The 18,719-nt window shown below is 37.5% G+C and overlaps 1 pseudogene; it reads left to right on the forward strand.

The window, feature by feature from the left end:
* The first annotated feature begins 17,904 nt into the window (after positions 1–17,904).
* Positions 17,905–18,478, forward strand: LOC114116721 (putative ATP-dependent RNA helicase Pl10; annotated as a pseudogene).
* The last annotated feature ends 241 nt before the right edge of the window (positions 18,479–18,719 follow it).

Consider the following 18,719-nt stretch of genomic DNA (forward strand, 5'->3'; position numbering starts at 1 on the left):
GATATTTCTCTCTGCCATCTTGATTCCAACTTGTGCTTCATCCACCCTGGCATTTCACATGATGTACTCTGCATAGAAGTTAAATAAGCAGGGTGACAACATACAGCCTTGACATACTCCTTTACTGATTTGGAACCAATCTGTTGTTCCATGTCCAGTTCTAACTGTTGCTTCTTGACCTGGATACTGATTTCTCAGGGGGCAGGTCAGGTGGTCTGGTATTCTGGTATCAGTATATAGAAGATTAATTCTGTAGAGAGGGCATTGTTTATCTTTGATCTGGGAGCTAAGAAAGCTGGTTATATTTTGGGCCAAACGTATGAGTTCAAGAAACTTATAGAATCCATTGCAATTTGGTGGACAGGACACATTCTCCTATGAAAAGTAGGTACAAAGGGTTTGGACATATGCTGCTGCTAAGTCACTTCAGTTGTGTCTGACTCTGTGCGACCCCATAGAAAGCAGCCCACTAGGCTCCTCTGTCCCTGGAATTCTCCAGGCAAGAATACTGGAGTGGGTTGCCATTTCCTTCTCCAATGCATGAAAGTGAAAAGTGAAAGTGAAGTCACTCAGTTGTGCCCTACTCTTAGCGACCCCATGGACTGTAGCCTACCAGGATCCTCCACCCCTGGGATTTTCCAGGCAAGAGTACTGCAGTGGGGTGCCATTGCATTCTCCTTGGACATATAGTCACAGCTTAAATCTTATCTCATACATTTTTGCTTTTCTATAATACTGATGTTTGTAAGTGGAGATAATTATAAATGTATAAATCTATAATTTTGGAAAAGTGAATTTTGAATGCATATCTAAATATTTTACTGAAGTGAATTTATTTACAATTGATTTTCAATTGCTTAAATCTGATAGCATAACAAATTTATCTTTTTAGCTTTTACAACATCATATTCACTTTATTTATTTTTCTGCTTTTTTTTTAATTTTATTTTTTTATTTTTTAAATTTTAAAATCTTTAATTCTTTTATTGTGAATATTATTATCTGTTGAGTGCAAGCAGTAAGATACAGAAAGAAATTCACACAAATCAGAAGTATTATTATTGTTATTTTAAAGGACTTTTAAAAAGCAGTTTTAGGTTCACAGAAAAATTGATAGGAAGATGCAGAAATTTCCCATATATCCTCTGTCCCCACACATGTATATTAACCCCCATTATTAACTTCTCCCTCTAGAGTGATATATTTATTACAGTTGATAAACTGACACTGCCATGTCATAATCACCCAAAGTCCATAGTTTACATTAGTGTTCATTAAATGTTGTGCATTCTACAGGATTGGACCAATGTATAATGACATGTGTTCATCATTCTAACATCATACAGAGTATTTTTACTGCCCTAAATATCATCTGTTCTTTGCCCGTTCATCCTGTCTCATCAACTCCTCCCTGACTCTTGACAAACACTGATCTTTTTCTGGGCTCATAATTCTACTTTCACAGAATGTCATATAGTTTGTAGTCTTTTTAGATTGGCTTCTGTAGGTTAGTAATATGCATTTAAGTTCATCCTTCATTTTTTGTGACTTGAAAGCTCATTGCCTTTTAGCACTGAATAAAATTCCTTCATCTATATGTACTACAATTTATTTATGCATTCATCCACTGAAGGACATCTTGATTGCTTTAAGTTTTGGCAAATGTGAATAAAACTGTTGTAAACATCATATGCAGGTTTTATGTGGACATCGTTTTCACACTTTCTGGGTAAATACCAAAGAACACAATTGTTGAATTATATGGTAAAACCTTGTTGTCTTTTATAAGAAATTGTCAAACTCTCTTCCAAAGTGTCTGAACCATTTTTCATTTCCACCAAGAGTTACCATATCTCCAAATTCTCCTCAGCATTTGTTTTTGTCAGTGTTCCAGATTTTAAGCTGTTTTAATCTATAATGTGGAGCATTTTTCCATATACTATTTCATAACTCTTTATCTTCCTTGTGAGATGTTTGTTAGAGTCTGTGAGCCATTATATTTGATTTCTTTTTCTTTTTCTTTTTGTAATTTGATTATTGCATTCCTACGTGGATGTTTTTTGACATTTATCTTGCTGATGTTCTCAGAGCTTTCTAAATTAATGGTTTCGTATCTTACATTATACTGGGGATATTAGTGTTCATTGGTCTTTTAAATATTCTTTCTCTCTTTTTGTCCTGACATTTACATCATGCATATGATATACCTTTTATTATTGTTCCACAGTACTTGAATGTTCTGTTCTTTTCTCTCTCTCTCTCTCTCTTTTTTTTTTTTTTTGTAAAATTTTTATTCTATTTGCTTTCCAGTTTGGGAGGTTTCTATTGAGATACCCTAGCCCTAAGCTCAGAGACTCTTTCCTCAGCTATGACCAGTCTACTAGTAATGTCATCAGATGTTTTTCTCATTTCTGTTATACTGAGTTTTATTTCTAGCTTTCTTTTTTTTTTTTAAATCTCAGAGTTTCCATCTCTCTGTTTACCTTGCCTATCTGCTATTGTATGACATCTATTTTATTCAAGAGAGCACTTAGCATATTAATTGTTTGTTCTTGTTCAGTCACTAAGGTTTGCCTGACTCTTTGGGACCCCCTGGACTGCAGCACTCCAGGCTTCCATGTTCTTCACTATCTCCCGGATCTCACCCAAATTTATGTTCATTGATTCGGTGATGCTATCTAAACTTCTCATCCTCTGCTGCCCCCTTCTCATCTTGCCTTCAATCTTTCTCAGCATTAGGGTATTTTCCAATAAGTCGTCTCTTCACATCAGGTGGCCAAAGTATTGGAGCTTTAGCTTCAGCATTAGTCCTTCCAATGAATATTCAGGACTGGTTTCCTTTAGGATTGACTGATTTGATCTCCTTGCAGTCCAAGAGACTCTCAAGAGTCTTCTCCAACACCACAATTCCAAAGCATATATTCTTCCACAGTCAGTCATCTTCATGATCCAACTCTCACATCCTTAGATGACTACTGGAAAAACTATAGGTTTGACTATATGATCATTTGTAAGCAAAGAAATGTCTCTGCTTTTTAATATGCTGTCTACATTTGTCTCAGTACAGACCTAACAGAAGCAGAAGATATTAGAAAGAGGTGGCAAGAATACACTGAAGACTTATATGAGGAAAATCTTAATGACCCATGCGACGGTGTGATCACTCACCTAGAGCCGCACATCTTCAAGTGCAAAGTCAGGTGGGCCTTAGCAAGCATCACTATGGAACAAAGCTAGTGAAGGTGACAGAATTCCAGCTGAGCTATTTCAACTCCTGAAAGATGATGCTGTGAAAGTGCTGCACTCAGTTTTCCAGCAAATTTGGAAAACTCAGCAGTGGCCACAGAATTGGAAAAGGACAATGTTCATTCCAATTCCAACAAAGAGCAATACAAAAGAATGCTCAAACTACAGCACAATTACACTCATTTCATGTGCTAGCAAAGTAATGCTCAAAATTCTTCAAGGTAGGCTTCAACAGTACATAAACTGAAAACTTCCAGATGTTAAATCTGGATTTAGAAAAGAGAGAGGAGCCAGAGATCACATTGCCTGCATTCGTTGGATCACAGAAAAACAGGAGAATTCCAGAAAAACATCTGCTTCATCTACTATGCTAAAGCTTTTGACTGGATGGATCACAACAAACTATGTAAAATCCTTAAAGAAATGGTAATACTAGACCACCTTACCTGCCTCTGTGAAACCTACAAGTCAAGAATCAACAGTTAGAACCAGACATGTTTCAATGAACTGATTCAAAATTGGGAAAGGGGAATGTCAATACTGTGCATTGTCACTCTGCTTTTTTAAATTATATGCAAAGTACATCACGTGAAATGCCAGACTGAATGAGGCACAAGCTGAAACCAAGATTGCTGGAACAAATGTTAATAACCTCAGATATGCAGACAACATTACCTTTATGATTCACGTTTTTGAATGTTGAATTTCAAGCCAGCTTTTTCACTCTCCTCTCACTCATATCAAGAGGCTGTGTAGTTCCCCTTCACTTTCTACCATTAGAGTGGTGTCATTTGCATATCTGAAGTTTTTTTTCTTTTTAATTTTTATTTTTACTTTATTTTACTTTTACAATACTGTATTGGTTTTTCCATACATTGACATCAATCTGCCACAGGTGTACATGAGTTCCCAATCTTGAAACCCCCTCCCACCTCCCGCCCCATATCATCTCTCTGGATCATCCCCGTGCACCAGCCCTAAGCATCCTGTATCCTGTATCAAACATAGACTGGCGATTCATTTCTTACATGATAGTATACATGTTTCAATACCATTCCCCCAAATCATCCCACCCTGTCCCTCTCCCTCAGAGTCCAAAAGTCCGTTCTGTACATCTGTGTCTCTTTTGCTGTCTCGCATACAGGGTTATCATTACCATCTTTCTAAATTCCATATATATGTGTTAGTATACTGTATTGGTGTTTTTCATTCTGGCTTACTTCACTCTGTATAATCAGCTCCAGTTTCATCCATCTCATTAAAACTGATTCAAATGCATTCTTTTTAATGGCTGAGTAATACTCCATTGTGTATATGTACTACAGCTTTCTTATCCATTCATCTGCTGATGGACATCTAGGTTGTTTCCATGTCCTGCTATTATAAAAAGTGCTGTGATGAACATTGGGGTACATGTGTCTCTTTCAATTCTGGTTTCCTTGGTGTGTATGCCCAGCAGTGGGATTGCTGGGTCATAAGGCAGTTCTATTTGCAATTTTTTAAGGAATCTCCGCACTGTTCTCCATAGCGGCTGTGAGGTTTTTGCTCTTTCTCCTCACAATCTTGATTCCAGTTTTTTATTCATTCAGCCCAGCTTTTTGCATGATGAACTCTGCATATAAGTTAAATAAACAGGGTGACATTATACAGCTTTGATGTACTTCTTTCCTAATACTGACCCAGTCAGTTGTTTCATGTCCAGTCCTAACTTTTGCTGCTTGACTCACATATAGATTTCTCAGGAGACAGGTGAGGTGGTCTGGTCTTCTCATCTCTGAAACTTTCAACAGTTTGTTGTGATCCACAGAGTCAAAGGCTTTAACATGGTCAGTAAAGCAGAAGTAAGCTTTTTTTTTTTTTTTTTTCCCTAGAACTCCTCATTATGACCCATCTGTCTTGGGTGGCCCTGCATAACATAGCTCATAGCTCACTGAGTTATGAAACTCTTTGGATTTGTGATCCATGAAGGGGATTAATCACAGTTGTCTTAAATTTTGCTTTGGATAATTTCAACATCTTTACTATGTTTGATTCTGATTTACTCTTCCCCTTCAAGTTCTGTTTTTCAGGAAGTATTGTTCCTGAAGCTGAAGTTCCAGTACTTTGACCACCTGATGTGAAGAGCCAACTGATTGGAAAAGACATTCTGTTATACCATATAATTTTTCTTGATAGCCAGACAGGATGGATTGGATAAATGAACTGTGTAAATTGGCCTTCTCTAATGTTGTGGTGAAGGCACAAAAGAAGCATTTTGAGTCTTGAGATTAAGGCTCAGTGTTTTAGTGAGGAGAAATATCAATAACCTCAAATATACAGATGACACCACCCTTATGCAGAAAGTGAAGAAGCACTAAAAAGCCTGTTGATGAAAGTGAAAGAGTAGAGTGAAAAAGTTGGCTTAAAGCTCAACATTCAGAAAACTAAGATCATGGCATCTGGCCCCATCACTTCATGAGAAATAGATGGGGAAACAGTGGAAACAGTGTCAGACTTTGTTTTACTATCCCTGCCTCTGGACTGTAAAATTCTCAATGTTTATTTTTTTTTTTTCTTTTTTGTCTATTCCCCTTAGATGGGAGAGTTTGGCTACCATGGTCTTGAGTTGTTTGTTTGCTTTTTTCCTTTCTCTCAGTTAATTAGGATCTGATAACACTTCTGCAAGCAGGTTAGGTTCTGCTGAACTAGTTTCAGCTGAGAGCAAGCCTTGCTAAGAGTGCTCTGGTGTATTTCTTTTCTCAAGCCTCTTACTAAAGTAGGAGGCAATTTTCTACTGATGTTAATCATGGAAATGTTGGTGGGTTCTTGGAGTTAAACCTCATCTTGTGGGCCCACCTAGGATTTGTCCCCCATTCAGCTCAGCATTAACTCTCAGAACTTTCCATATCTAACCTCCAGCAATATGGCAAATGCAGTTCTGGTTTTCTACTTGGGCACTGGTGACCATGGCAGTTTCTCCCCATTTCTGCTTTGGTAAGTTTCTATTCTCTGTATTTGTCCATCTGGTCTCCCTTGTAAGCATTATTGTGCCTGTGTCCTCATCTCTATGGGAGATTTTAGAAGGATTGAAGGATTTTTCAGTGGTTTAACTTTTACTTGTTGGACAAAGTGCTGGCTTCTAAACTTCTTACATGCAGAACTGGAAACTCCAGAATTATTATTTAGTAAATTTTCATTGAAATTTCACTATGTGCTAGAAACATACTTAGTAGGGAGGGATTAAACACAAATAAAACAGACAAAATTTGTATTTTAGGTGCTTATGATTCACTAATGACATTTTAAAAGACTTTTAATATTAAGTGATTCCATTAGAGCTTAAAAGGGAAGCACAAATTGTTACAGAAATGCAAAACCTGATCTTGCTGTCAAAGGATAAATTATTTCTACATGGCTGAAACCCTGGTATGTATATAAGCTAACTGATCTCACAAAAATCTTGCTATGAACATTGTAGTTCTACTATATCAAGAATGTATGCTGTTGCTGCTGCTAAATCACTTCAGTCGTGTCCGACTCTGTGCGACCCCATAGACGGCAGCCCACCAGGCTCCCCCATCCCTGGGATTCTCTAGGCTAGAATACTGGAGTGGCTTGCCATTTCCTTCTCCAATACATGAAAGTGAAAAGTCAAAGTGAAGTCGCTCAATCTTGTTCGACTCTTTGCAACCCCATGGACTGCAGACTACCAGGCTCCTCTGTCTATGGGATTTTCAGTATATTAAATCAAAATACCAAAAAGAAAATAAAACAGATGGAACAACTTTCCTATAGACAACTAAGTATAATGCAAATGAAAATTCAAATCTTAAAACCTCTAGCTGTTTTGAGCCTATTTGCTATGGTCTGAATGCTTACGTGCCATCAAAATTTATCTGTTGAAATCTTAACTTTCAAAGGTGATGGTAGTACGATCTTTGGGAGGAGTTTAAGTCATGATGGTGGAAATCTAGTAAATTGGATTGAATTTTTTAAATAACATTATGAGAATAAACAACATTATTCCTCCCTCATAGCTCAGTGAGTAAAGAATCTGCCTGCAGTGCAGGAGACCTGGATTCAATCCCTGGGTTAGGAAGATCCCCTTGAAAAGAAAATGGCAACTCACTTCAATATTCTTGCCCAGAAAATCTCAAGAGGAGCCTAGTGGGCTGCAGTCCATGGGGTCTCAAAGAGTTGGGCACGACTGAGTGGCTAGCATTTTCTTTCTTTTTCTGCCATGTAAGGACCCAATGAGAAGTTTCACTTCACATGATAGCACACTAATCTCGGACTCCCAGCCTCCAGAACTGTAAGAAATCAGTATTTATTGTGTATACGCTACTTAGTCTGTGACACTTTGTTATAGCACCTCAGGAACTAAGACAGTATATAATCTATATAAATTAAAGCAAATTGTCATAATATTATGGTCTTTTTCAGGCTAGCACATAATCCATGAATCATGAGAACCTAAAACAATTGTTTATCAATATTAAACAGAAGTGAGTGCTTAACAGAAAGATCCAGTTCAGTTCTGTTGCTGATTCAAGTCCGACTCTGCAACCCCACGGACAGCAGCACACCAGATTTCCCTGCCTATCACCAGCTCCTAGAGTTTGTTCAAACTGATTTGCATTGATTTGGTGATGCCATGCAATCATCTCATCCTCTGTCATCCCCTTCTCTTCCTGCCTTCAATCTTTCCCAGCATCAGGGTCATTTTGAATGAGTCAGTTCTTCACATCAGGGGGCCAAAGTATTGGAGCTTCAGCATCAGTCCTTCCAATGACTATTCAGGATTGATTTCCTTTAGGATTGATTGGTTTGATCTGCTTGCAGTCCAAGAAACTCTCAAGAGTCTTCTCCAACACCACAGTTCAAAAGTATCAGTTCTTTGGCGCTAGGCTTTCTTTATAGTCCAACTCTCACATCAATACATGACTACTCAAAAAACCATAGCTTTGACTATAGGGACTTTTGGCAAATTGGAAAATAAATTTAATTTTTACTACATTTGCAACTGGCATTCAGACTTTCTGTCTGACCTCAAAAATACTATTAATATGTTAAAAATATTTGTCTATTCTATAATAAATTCTATAATATAATATTATAGATAATATAATATCTATTCTATAATATTAATACTGACTTCACTGTGAAGGCAATTTATATGATTCAACCAATATATTTCTGTTAAATGCTCAGAAGAGAGAAAAATCACATTAAGATAGTAGAAATAACTCTGGAATTTTATTTTCTCATCAAGAAAGGAGGTTTCTGTGGTATATATATATATGTATATATATATGCTTTAAGAATCCATTATAAAAATCACTAAATGCTCACCAAAGGTCACATGCCAAAGATTTTTATTTTGAAGATAAATTTATTATCACATCAGTACTGTTGAAAAGAAGAAAGAAAGAGGAAGATATGAAGGGGGAGAGAAGGAATTAAAAACCAAGTACTATCACAGCAGATTATATCACTGTATGGAAACAAAGAAATAAATGAAAATATTATCAAGGCACCCAATTTAATATAGGTGCCTATGAGGTGACTGACTTATAGAAAGAAAATCGGGAGCAAAGCCGTAATTAAAACTTATTGTGTTTGACTTTAACCAATACTCTTTATTTCTTTACACTTTAAATTCCTCATTTGAAATGAGGAGTGATTTTGCAGTCCACAGAACTGTAAAGCGGAAAAAAATGAGATGTTTGGAAAAATCCATCAACATATTGAATAGCACACAGTCAAGGTTCTATAAATGCTGGATTATTTCTTTCTTAATCAAACAGTTAATGACAGTCAAAGGTGCTGGAACTTGGGAAAATATTAAAAGATGACAAAAATAAGGAAACAGACAAATTAAGAAAAAATAAAACACCCTACATTACTGTGCTATTTTTTATAACTAAACTTGATAAAACTACCTCAGTATGATACCTCCAAAGCTAGTCAACTGATGGATGTGACTATGCACTGGGTAAGATATTTCCTGGAAATATTAAAGCATTATTAAAGAGTTATCACTTATATTAAAGAGTTCTTCAGCATAAACACATCTGTTATATTTTAATAATGTAAGTATAATAATGATGATGTTAGTAACTCACCATAGCCATTATCTAGGAAATCAGATCATTTCCTTTTATCTATGGGAGTGAAAAAAGTTAAAGGGATTGAAAATCATAATTAAAAATTATGAATCTAATGGCACAGCTTTCAATTCTTGGGCTATGCATAAAAATAGTAAAATAGTTTTAAATAGTTATGATAGTTTATCAAGATGCAGATCTTTACAAGACTTCCTCACTGATCCACCTCAGCCTCAGTGAAGATATGGGGACCTGTACCTAATTGATTATCCACTGAATTAGAAATGTAAGTATGTGTAGACTTGTGTTGTTTCTGATAATTTATTTTCTATATACTTAGTTTGGGGAAGAGATTGTTTGGGGAATATTTATAATTTAAACAATAAAAGCCTGAGGACCTATAAATAAATTTCATCTAAGTTTGGGAGAATGAACTAGTCAGTTCCAGGGACCAAGGGACAACTAATCTCTCTGAATTAAATCCATCACTGTACAGCTTTGGAAAAGTTTGCTATCCATTTAAATAATCATAAAGATAAATGTTTTGATATTTCACTTGGCAGCTTAGGGTTCAGAAAGTAAAATTAAGCTAAACTACATATTGAAGTTTATCTCATTTGAGCTTCTCTCCTAAGATTATAAAAATAATTTGTTAATCTGCCACTTTCTGTAGTTACCAGAGTACACTTTTCTTATGAAATATTTTAATTACTCATTTTTAATCATGCTATATTGAAGCATATACAAAAACAGGGAAAAATAGTCTTTTTAACATGCACTGCCATATTTAACCCAACTACTAGCTGAGTTGGCAACTGGACGGAGAAGGCAATGGCAACCCACTCCAGTACTCTTGCTGGGAAGGTCCCATGGATGGAGGAGCCTGGTAGGCTGCAGTCCACAGGATCGCTAGAAGTCGGACACGACTTCAATTTCACTTTCATGCATTGGAGAAGGAAATGACAACCCACTCCAGTATTCTTGCCTGGTGAATCCCAGGGACAGGAGAGCCGGGTGGGCTGCCATCTATGGGGTTGCACAGAGTCGGACACGACTGAAGTGACTTAGCAGCAGCATGGTTTTTCCAGTAGTCATGTATGGATGTAAGAGTTGGACTATAAAGAAAGCTGAACACTGAAGAATTGATGCTTTTGAACTGTGGTGTTGGACAAGACTCTTGAGAGTCCCTTGGACTGCAAGGAGATCCAACCAGTCTATCCTGAAGGAGATCAGTCCTGGGTGTTCATTGGAAGGACTGATGTTGAAGCTGAAACTCCAATACTTTGGCCACCTTATGCGAAGAGAAGACTCATTTGAAAAGACTATGTTGCTGGGAAAGACTGAAGGCAGGAGGAGAAGGGGATGACAGAGGATGAGATGGCTGGATGGCATCAACGACTTAATGGACATTAGTTTGGGTGAACTCCGGAAGTTGGTGATGGACAGGGAGCCCTGGGATGCTGCAGTTCATAGGGGTGCAAAGAGTCAGACATGACTGAGTGACTGAACTGAACTGGACTTTTTAGTTAAATTTTATTGGAGTATAGTTGATTTACAGTGTTGTGTAAGTTTCTGCAGCACAGCAAAATAAATCATATATATATATATACTCCCTCTTGTTTTAGATTCTGTGTTAGTCCCACAATCATGTCTGACTTTCTGCAACCACATGGATTATATCCCACCAGCCTCCTCTGTTCATGGAATTCTGTTTCATTAGAGGAAATCTGTATGTTAAAATAGTGTACATTCCCATGCTTATATATTCTTTACCAAGAGCACTTGAATTCTCATCAAACACAAAACTTTTAAGCCTATGCCTCATCTTCTTATGAAGCCTTTTACTTTAATTATTTCTGGGAAATTTCTGAATAACTGGGAAAGAAAAGAAATTAATTTTCTCTTATTCATTGGGTTTGGTAGAGGTAGCAAATTTCATATAAGGTGGAGTTTGGGAAAGCTGTGTACTCAGAATATAAAGAAGAAATCTTATATTTTCTCAGTTAATCCAGAAGTTGTGACCATTGTAAGAAGAGAAGGCTGAATTAAAGGAATAATAGTATCTATGTAAAATATCTCTTTATTGTGAAATAATGTTAATTTAAAAGGAAAGGTGGTATCTTGTACAGAGTGTTTCAGTGACATAGGAATCAAACATCTTAACTTAATCTATTAAATGTGTTACTAGATTGAAAGCTTGGAACTGGCAAATCAGTTAACTTCTTGATCCCTATTTTTTTATATGTAAGGTAATAGCCTGAATGTGTATTTTATAAGTCTTTAACAATAAGAAAAATCAGATAATTCTAAAAATTAAATAATATTATCCTTTATCAATTCCAAAGGAACAAAAAGCAAAAAGTAATGGTTATACTTCATTTGTGCACAATCCAAGAAAGAACACTAAGAAAATAATAAATGCGCTGGTCATAACAAACACTCTTTTGCACTAGACTTGTGATTTTCTTCATTGTATTTTGAAACCTAAAAAAAAATATTTATAGATTTACAATTATGGAAATCCATTAACATGTAGCATTTGCACGTGTTGTATTTTATTTGCAATACATAAAAAGAGGGTAAAGTATTCTTGCCTTGAGAACCCCGTGAATAGTATGAAAAAGCAAAATAATAGGATACTGAAAAGGGAACTCCCCAGGTTGGTAGGTGCCCAATATGCTACTGGAGATCAGTAGAGAAATAATTCCATAAAGAATGAAGGGATGGAGCTAAAGCAAAACCAATACCATGTTTTATATGTGACTGGTGATAGAAGTAAGGTCCAATGCTGTAAAGAGCAATATTGCATACGAACCTGGAATGTTAGGTCCATGAATCAAGTCACATTGGAAGTGGTCAAACAGGAGATGGCAAGAGTGAACGTCGACATTCTAGGAATCAGCAAACTAAAATGGACTGGAATGGGTGATTCTAATTCAGATGACCATTCTCTCTACCACTGTGGGGAGGAATCCCTTAGAAGAAATGGAGCAGCCATCATGGTCAACAGAAGAGTCCGAAATTCAGTACTTGGATGCAATCTCAAAAACGACAGAATGATTTCTGCTCATTTCCAAGGCAAACCATTCAATATCACAATAATCCAAGCCTCTGCCCCAAACAGTAACGGTGAAGAATCTGAAGTTGAACGGTTCTATGAAGACCCACAAGACCTTTTAGAACCAACACCCAAAAAAGATATCCTTTTCATTATAGGGGACTGGATGCAAGAGTAGGAAGTCAAGAAACACCTAGAGTAACAGGAAAATTTGGCCTTGGAGTACAGAATGAAGCAGGGCAAAGGCTAATAGAGTTTTGCCAAGAGAATGCACTGGTCATAACCAACACTCTTTTCCAACAACAGAAGAGAAGACTCTACACATGGACATCACCAGATGGTCAACACCGAAATCAGATTGATTGTATTCTTTACAACCAAACATGGAGAAGCTCTATACAGTCAGCAAAAACAAGACCAGGAGCTGACTGTGGCTCAGATCATGAACTCCTTGTTGTCAAATTCACACTTAAATTGAAGAAAGTAAGAAAACCCACTAGACCATATAGGTATGACCTAAATCAAATCCCTTATGATTATACAGTGGAAATGAGAAATCGATTTAAGGGACTACATCTGATAGATAGATTGCCTGATGAACTATGGACTGAGATTCGTGATATTGTACAGGAGACAGGGATCAAGACAATCCTCAAGGAAAAGAAATGCAAAAAAGCAAAATGTCTGTCTGAGGAGCCCTTACAAATAGCTGTGAAAAGAAGAAAAGTGAAAAGCAAAGGAGAAAAGGACAGATATAATCATCTGAATGCTAAGTTCCAAAGAATACCAAGAAGAGATAAGAAAGCCTTCTTTAGCGATCAATGCAAAGAAATAGAGGAAAACAACAGAATGGGAAAGACTAGAGATCTCTTCAAGAAAATCAGAGATACCAAGGGAATATTTCATGCAAAGATGGGCTCAATAAATTACAGATATGGTATGGACCTAACAGCAGAAGTAGCTATTAAGAAGTGGTGGCAAGAATACACAGAAGAACTGAACAAAAAAGAGCTTCACGACTCAGATAATCACGATGGTGTGATCACTCATGAAGAGCCAGATGTCCAGGAATGTGAAGCCAAGTGGGCCTTAGAAAGCATCACTAAGAACAAAGCTAGTGAAGGTGATGGCATTCCAGTGGAGCTATTTCAAATCCTGAAAGATGATGCTGTGAAAGTGCTGCACTCAATATGCCAGCAAACTTGGACAATTCAGCAGTGGCCACAGGACTGGAAAAGGTCAATTTTCATTCCAACGCCAAAGAAAGGCAATGCCAAAGAATGCTTAAACTACTGCACAATTGCACTCATCTCACACACCAGAAAAGTAATGCTCAAAATTCTCCAAGCCAGGCATCAGCAATACGTGAATTGTGAACTTCCAGATGTTCAAGCTGGTTTTAGAAAAGACAGAGGAACCAGAGATCAAATTGCCAACATCCGCTGGATCATTGAAAAGCAAGAGAATTCCAGAAAAACATCTATTTCTGCTTTATTGACTATGCCACAGCCTTTGACTGTGTGGATCACAATAAACTGTCGAAAATTCTGAGAGAAACGGGAATACCAGACCACCTGACCTGCCTCTTGAGAGACCTATATGCAGGTCAGGAAGCAACAGTTAGAACTGGACATGGAACAACAGACTGGTTCCAAATAGGAAAAGGAATATGTCAAAGCTGTACATTGACACCCTGCTTATTTAACTTCTATGCAGAGTACATCATGAGAAACACTGGGCTGGAAAAAAACACAAGCTGAAATCAAGATTGCTGGGAGGAATATGCTGATGACACCACCCTTATGGCAAAAAATTAAGAGTAACTAAAAAGTCTCTTGATGAAAGTGGAAGTGGAGAATAAAAAAGTTGGCTTAAAGCTCAACATTTAGAAAACCAAGATTATAGCATCTGGGCCTATCACTTCATGGGAAACAGTGGAAACAATGTCAGGCTTTATTTTTTGGGATCCAAAATCACTGCAGATGGTGATGCAGCCATGAAATTAAAAGATGCCTACTCCTTGGAAGGAAAGTTATGACCAACCTATATAGCGTATTTAAAAGCAGAGACATTATCTTCCTAACAAAGTTCGTCTAGTCAAGGCTATGGTTTTTCCAGTGGTCATGTATGGATGTGAGAGTTGGACTGTGAAGAAAGCTGAGTGCTGAAGAATTGATGCTTTTGAACTGTGGTGTGCGAGAAGGCTCAAGTGTCCCTTGGACTGCAAGGAGATCCAATCAGTCCATCCTAAAGGAGATCAGTCCTGGGTGTTCATTGGAAGGACTGATGTTAAAGCTGAAACTCATACTTTGTCCACCTCATGTGAACAGTTGACTCATTGGAAAAGACCCTGATGCTGGGAGTGATTGGTGGTAGGAGGAGAAGGGGATGACAGAGGATGAGGTGGCTGGATGGCATCACCGACTCAATGGACTTGAGTTTGAGTGAACTTCAGGAGTTGGTGATAGAGAGGGAGGCCTGGCATACTGTGATTCATGGGATCGCAAAGAGTCAGGCATACTGAGCAACTGAACTGACTGAACTGAACTGACTGAACTGAACTGAAAGACTTTGCACTGCAATTGTCAGTTTTTAACCTTGAATCTGTCAAGATGCATTATCTGTGAATTTATTTATAAAATATACTCCACAGCCCAAGTAGTTATAGTAATTCTGCCTTTAATATTCAACATAAACCCATTTGTAGGCAAAATTGAAATCCAAACCAATCTCTAAAATTATTGTTTTGACTTTGCACAATTACATTATGGCATTATGCTACATTCAGAACATTAAGAAATTCACAGTTCTTTGCCTAGTAGCCAAAAACTTTACCCCTTATCACAAAGAATAGACCATTAAGTCATACTGGACCTCAGAATAGAATAAAGAAGAAAAAAAGAACAAATTATGAAACCTCAATCAGTCTTTCTGACTGAATTATACAGTATAGTGCTTAAACAGAGATGATACTATGATTAGAGAATTATCAATGAAACACATTTGAAGAGGCTTTTTAAATTAAGTAACTTAAAATTTATTTAGAAATTTATAAAATATTAACTTACACAGTTATTATATGCTTTTATTTTAGCCAAACTTATGTTCATTGTGTGATGTTATTTTTTTTTGCATTGTAAATTATTCCAAGACATTTCTTTCAAGCATGGTTATATATCTGGAGACCTTATTTTTTGGAAGAAAATTCTATACATGTTAGAGAGCCACAGTTCTCAAATGAGAGCACCTTTACTGTTAATCAAACGTATTCATCAGCAGAGGGAGATTCCAAGTTCTCTGTATTCTTTATGGATGGATCCTGTGATGGCAGAAAATTCACTTCCTCTGGGCCAGCAGTTTGTGTATACATGAATTCTATAGATAATATCAGTCAAGGAAGTAGAACCACAAAAGGTATTATATTTCTTCTCACTCAAGGCACAAAGAAATTAGTAAAGAAATCTATGATAAAGACAGTTCAGGGTTCAGTTCAGTTCAGTCCAGTCACTCAGTCATGTCTGACTCTTTGTGACATCTACTTCTGTTTAGATGGTGATTTCAGCCATGAAATTAAACGATGCTTATTCCTTGGAAGGAAAGTTATGACCAACCTAGACAGCACATGCTTTTTAGCAGACATTACTTTGCCAACAAAGATCCATCTAGTGAAGGCCATGGTTTTTCCAGTGGTCATGTGTGGATGTGAGAGTTGGACTGTGAAGAAAACTGAGCACTGAAGAATTGATGCTTTTGAACTGTGGTGTTGGAGAAGACTCTTGAGAGTCCCTTGGACTCCAAGGAGATCCAACCAGTCCATTCTAAAGGAGATCAGTCCTGGGTGTCCTTTGGAAGGAATGATGCTAAAGCTGAAACTCCAGTGCTTTGGCCACCTCATGCGAAGAGTTGATTCATTGGAAAACACTCTGATGCTCGGAGGGATTGGGGCAGGAGGAGAAGGGGACGGCAGAGGATGAGATGGCTGGATGGCATCACCAACTCGATGGATGTGAGTTTGAGTGAACTGCAGGAGTTGGTGATGGACAGGGAGGCTTGGCGTGCTGCAATTCATGGGGTCGCAGAGTCAGACATGACCGAGTGACTGAACTGAACTGAACTGAAAGCCTTTAAATGTGTGAATTGCAACAAAATGTTTACAATTCTTAAACAGATGAGAATACCAGGCTACCTTCTCCCTGCCTCCTAAGAAATTTGTATGCAGGTCAAGAAGCACCAGATAGATACAACCACACCATGGAACAATGGTCTTGTTCCAAATTGGGAAAGGCATATGTCAAGACTGTATATTTTTACCCTGTTTATTTAACTTATATGCGGAGTACATCATGCAAATTGCTGAGCTGGATGAAGCACAAGCTGGAATCAAGATTGCTGGGAGAAATATCAATAACCTCAGATATGCAGATAACACCACCCTTACGGCAAAAAGCAAGAAGAACTAAAGAGCCTCTTGATGAAAGTGAAAGAGGAGAGTGAAAAGCTGGCTTAAAACTCAACATTAAAGCCCTAAGATTATGGCATCTGGTTCAATAACTTCCTGGCAAATAGATGGGGAAACAATGGAAACAGTGAGACTTTATTTTCTTGGGCTCCAAAATCACTACTGTTAGTTCCAGAAGATCTTGTAAGTCTTCATAGAACTGTTCTACTTCAGCTTCTTCAGCATTACTGGTCGCGGTATAGACTTGGATTACTGTGCTATTGAATGGCTTGCCTTGAAAAGATCAAATATCATTCTGTAGTTTTTGAGATGGCATCCAATACTGCATTTCAGACTCTTTTGTTGACTATGAGGGTTCCTCCATTTCTTCTAAGGGATCCTTTCCACAGTAGTAGATGTAATGGTCATCTGAATTAAATTCACCCATTCCATTCCATTTCAGTTCACTGATTCCTAAAATGTCAATGATCACTCTTGCCGTCTCCTGTTTTACCACTCAAAATTACCTTGACATGGACCTAACATGAACCTAACAAGGTTCCTACACACTATAAAGAGAATTCAGGGTGGAGTTCTAGTAAAGATAAGGACACAGGCAGTATTTTGAGTCTGACAATATTCAAGAGGGAAGTCTAGATCCTTCAGTGATTGTCAAGTGACTAAAGGGAAGGTTTGATGACATGGAAGGTGGTGTCTGTGACATTACTGATTGCCATGGTGACAGATGTGGCTTTGAAAAATTTGAATAAGATGGAAGCAATCACTGGGGTGACAAATAGATGAAGATATTTGGTCAAAACCATTTCCACTAAGTTAATATTTTTAATAGGAACTTTTTTCTAAATATAACACTGGAATCAACTGAGAAATATTACCTTTAAATTGAGGCAAAAGTTGTCTCCTACACACTGAAAGTTTTGTTGATGTTGAGATGGGAGAAATTATTATAGGAAACATCAATCTTATTTGTTTTTATACTCACTTGGCTCCATTGCAAAACTGTCCTGTTCATTTTACAAAAGACAAAGAAAACAAACGAACAAACAAAACACTTGATGTCTTCTACTCAAACAACTTTTCTAAAACTTGCAACGTTTCTCTTGTGGATCTTGAATCAGATTTACTCACATGGTCAAGGAGAGTTTTTGAGAGCCAGGAAGGAAAATGCAAAATATGGTCTCTTCCAACAATATTCAGTCTCCTTGCTATTAGCACCAACAAGAGAAATTTGGCAGTACCAATCTATAAGGAAGCCAGAAATTTTTCATAATGGTCTGAAAATCGTCCTTGCATCATTTATGGTGATGCTGATAGTGGTTATCAGGTTTGATACACAGAATGTGGATGGGACATGTTAGCTACTCCTGGAGGCATGGTAAGCATGAAGGAAAAAGAAATATTAAAGTTCCACAAAGGTATTGGGTAAAGTGAATCTGATACTGATATGAGATGTAAAGCTCAAATACATAGAATATTTGAACAAGAGAGTATGTTACTGAAGGAAGTTTACCAAAACATTTTTAGCACTCCTTTCCCTAAGAAAATGCAGGCACTTGCTCATGATTTCTTGATAATCACAAGTACATCTTTTTGGTTGTAGAAATGTTGGCTCTACCTTTGAGAAAGTGAAAGTGAAGTCGCTAGGTCTTATCCGACTTTCGTGACCCAACCCCATGGACTGTAGCCCACCAGGCTCCTCCGTCTGTGGGATTCTTCAGGCAAGAATACTGGGAGTTGCCATTTCCTTCTCCAGGAGATCTTCCCAACACAGGAATCGAACCCGGGTTTCCCTCATTGCAGACAGACGCTTTACCATTTGCTCCACCAAGGAAGCTACCTTTGAGAATATCACATCAAAAGAGTCGGATAA

This window comes from Ovis aries, chromosome 10 (assembly GCF_016772045.2).
Source record: "Ovis aries strain OAR_USU_Benz2616 breed Rambouillet chromosome 10, ARS-UI_Ramb_v3.0, whole genome shotgun sequence".
Classification (NCBI taxonomy): Eukaryota; Metazoa; Chordata; class Mammalia; order Artiodactyla; family Bovidae; genus Ovis; species Ovis aries.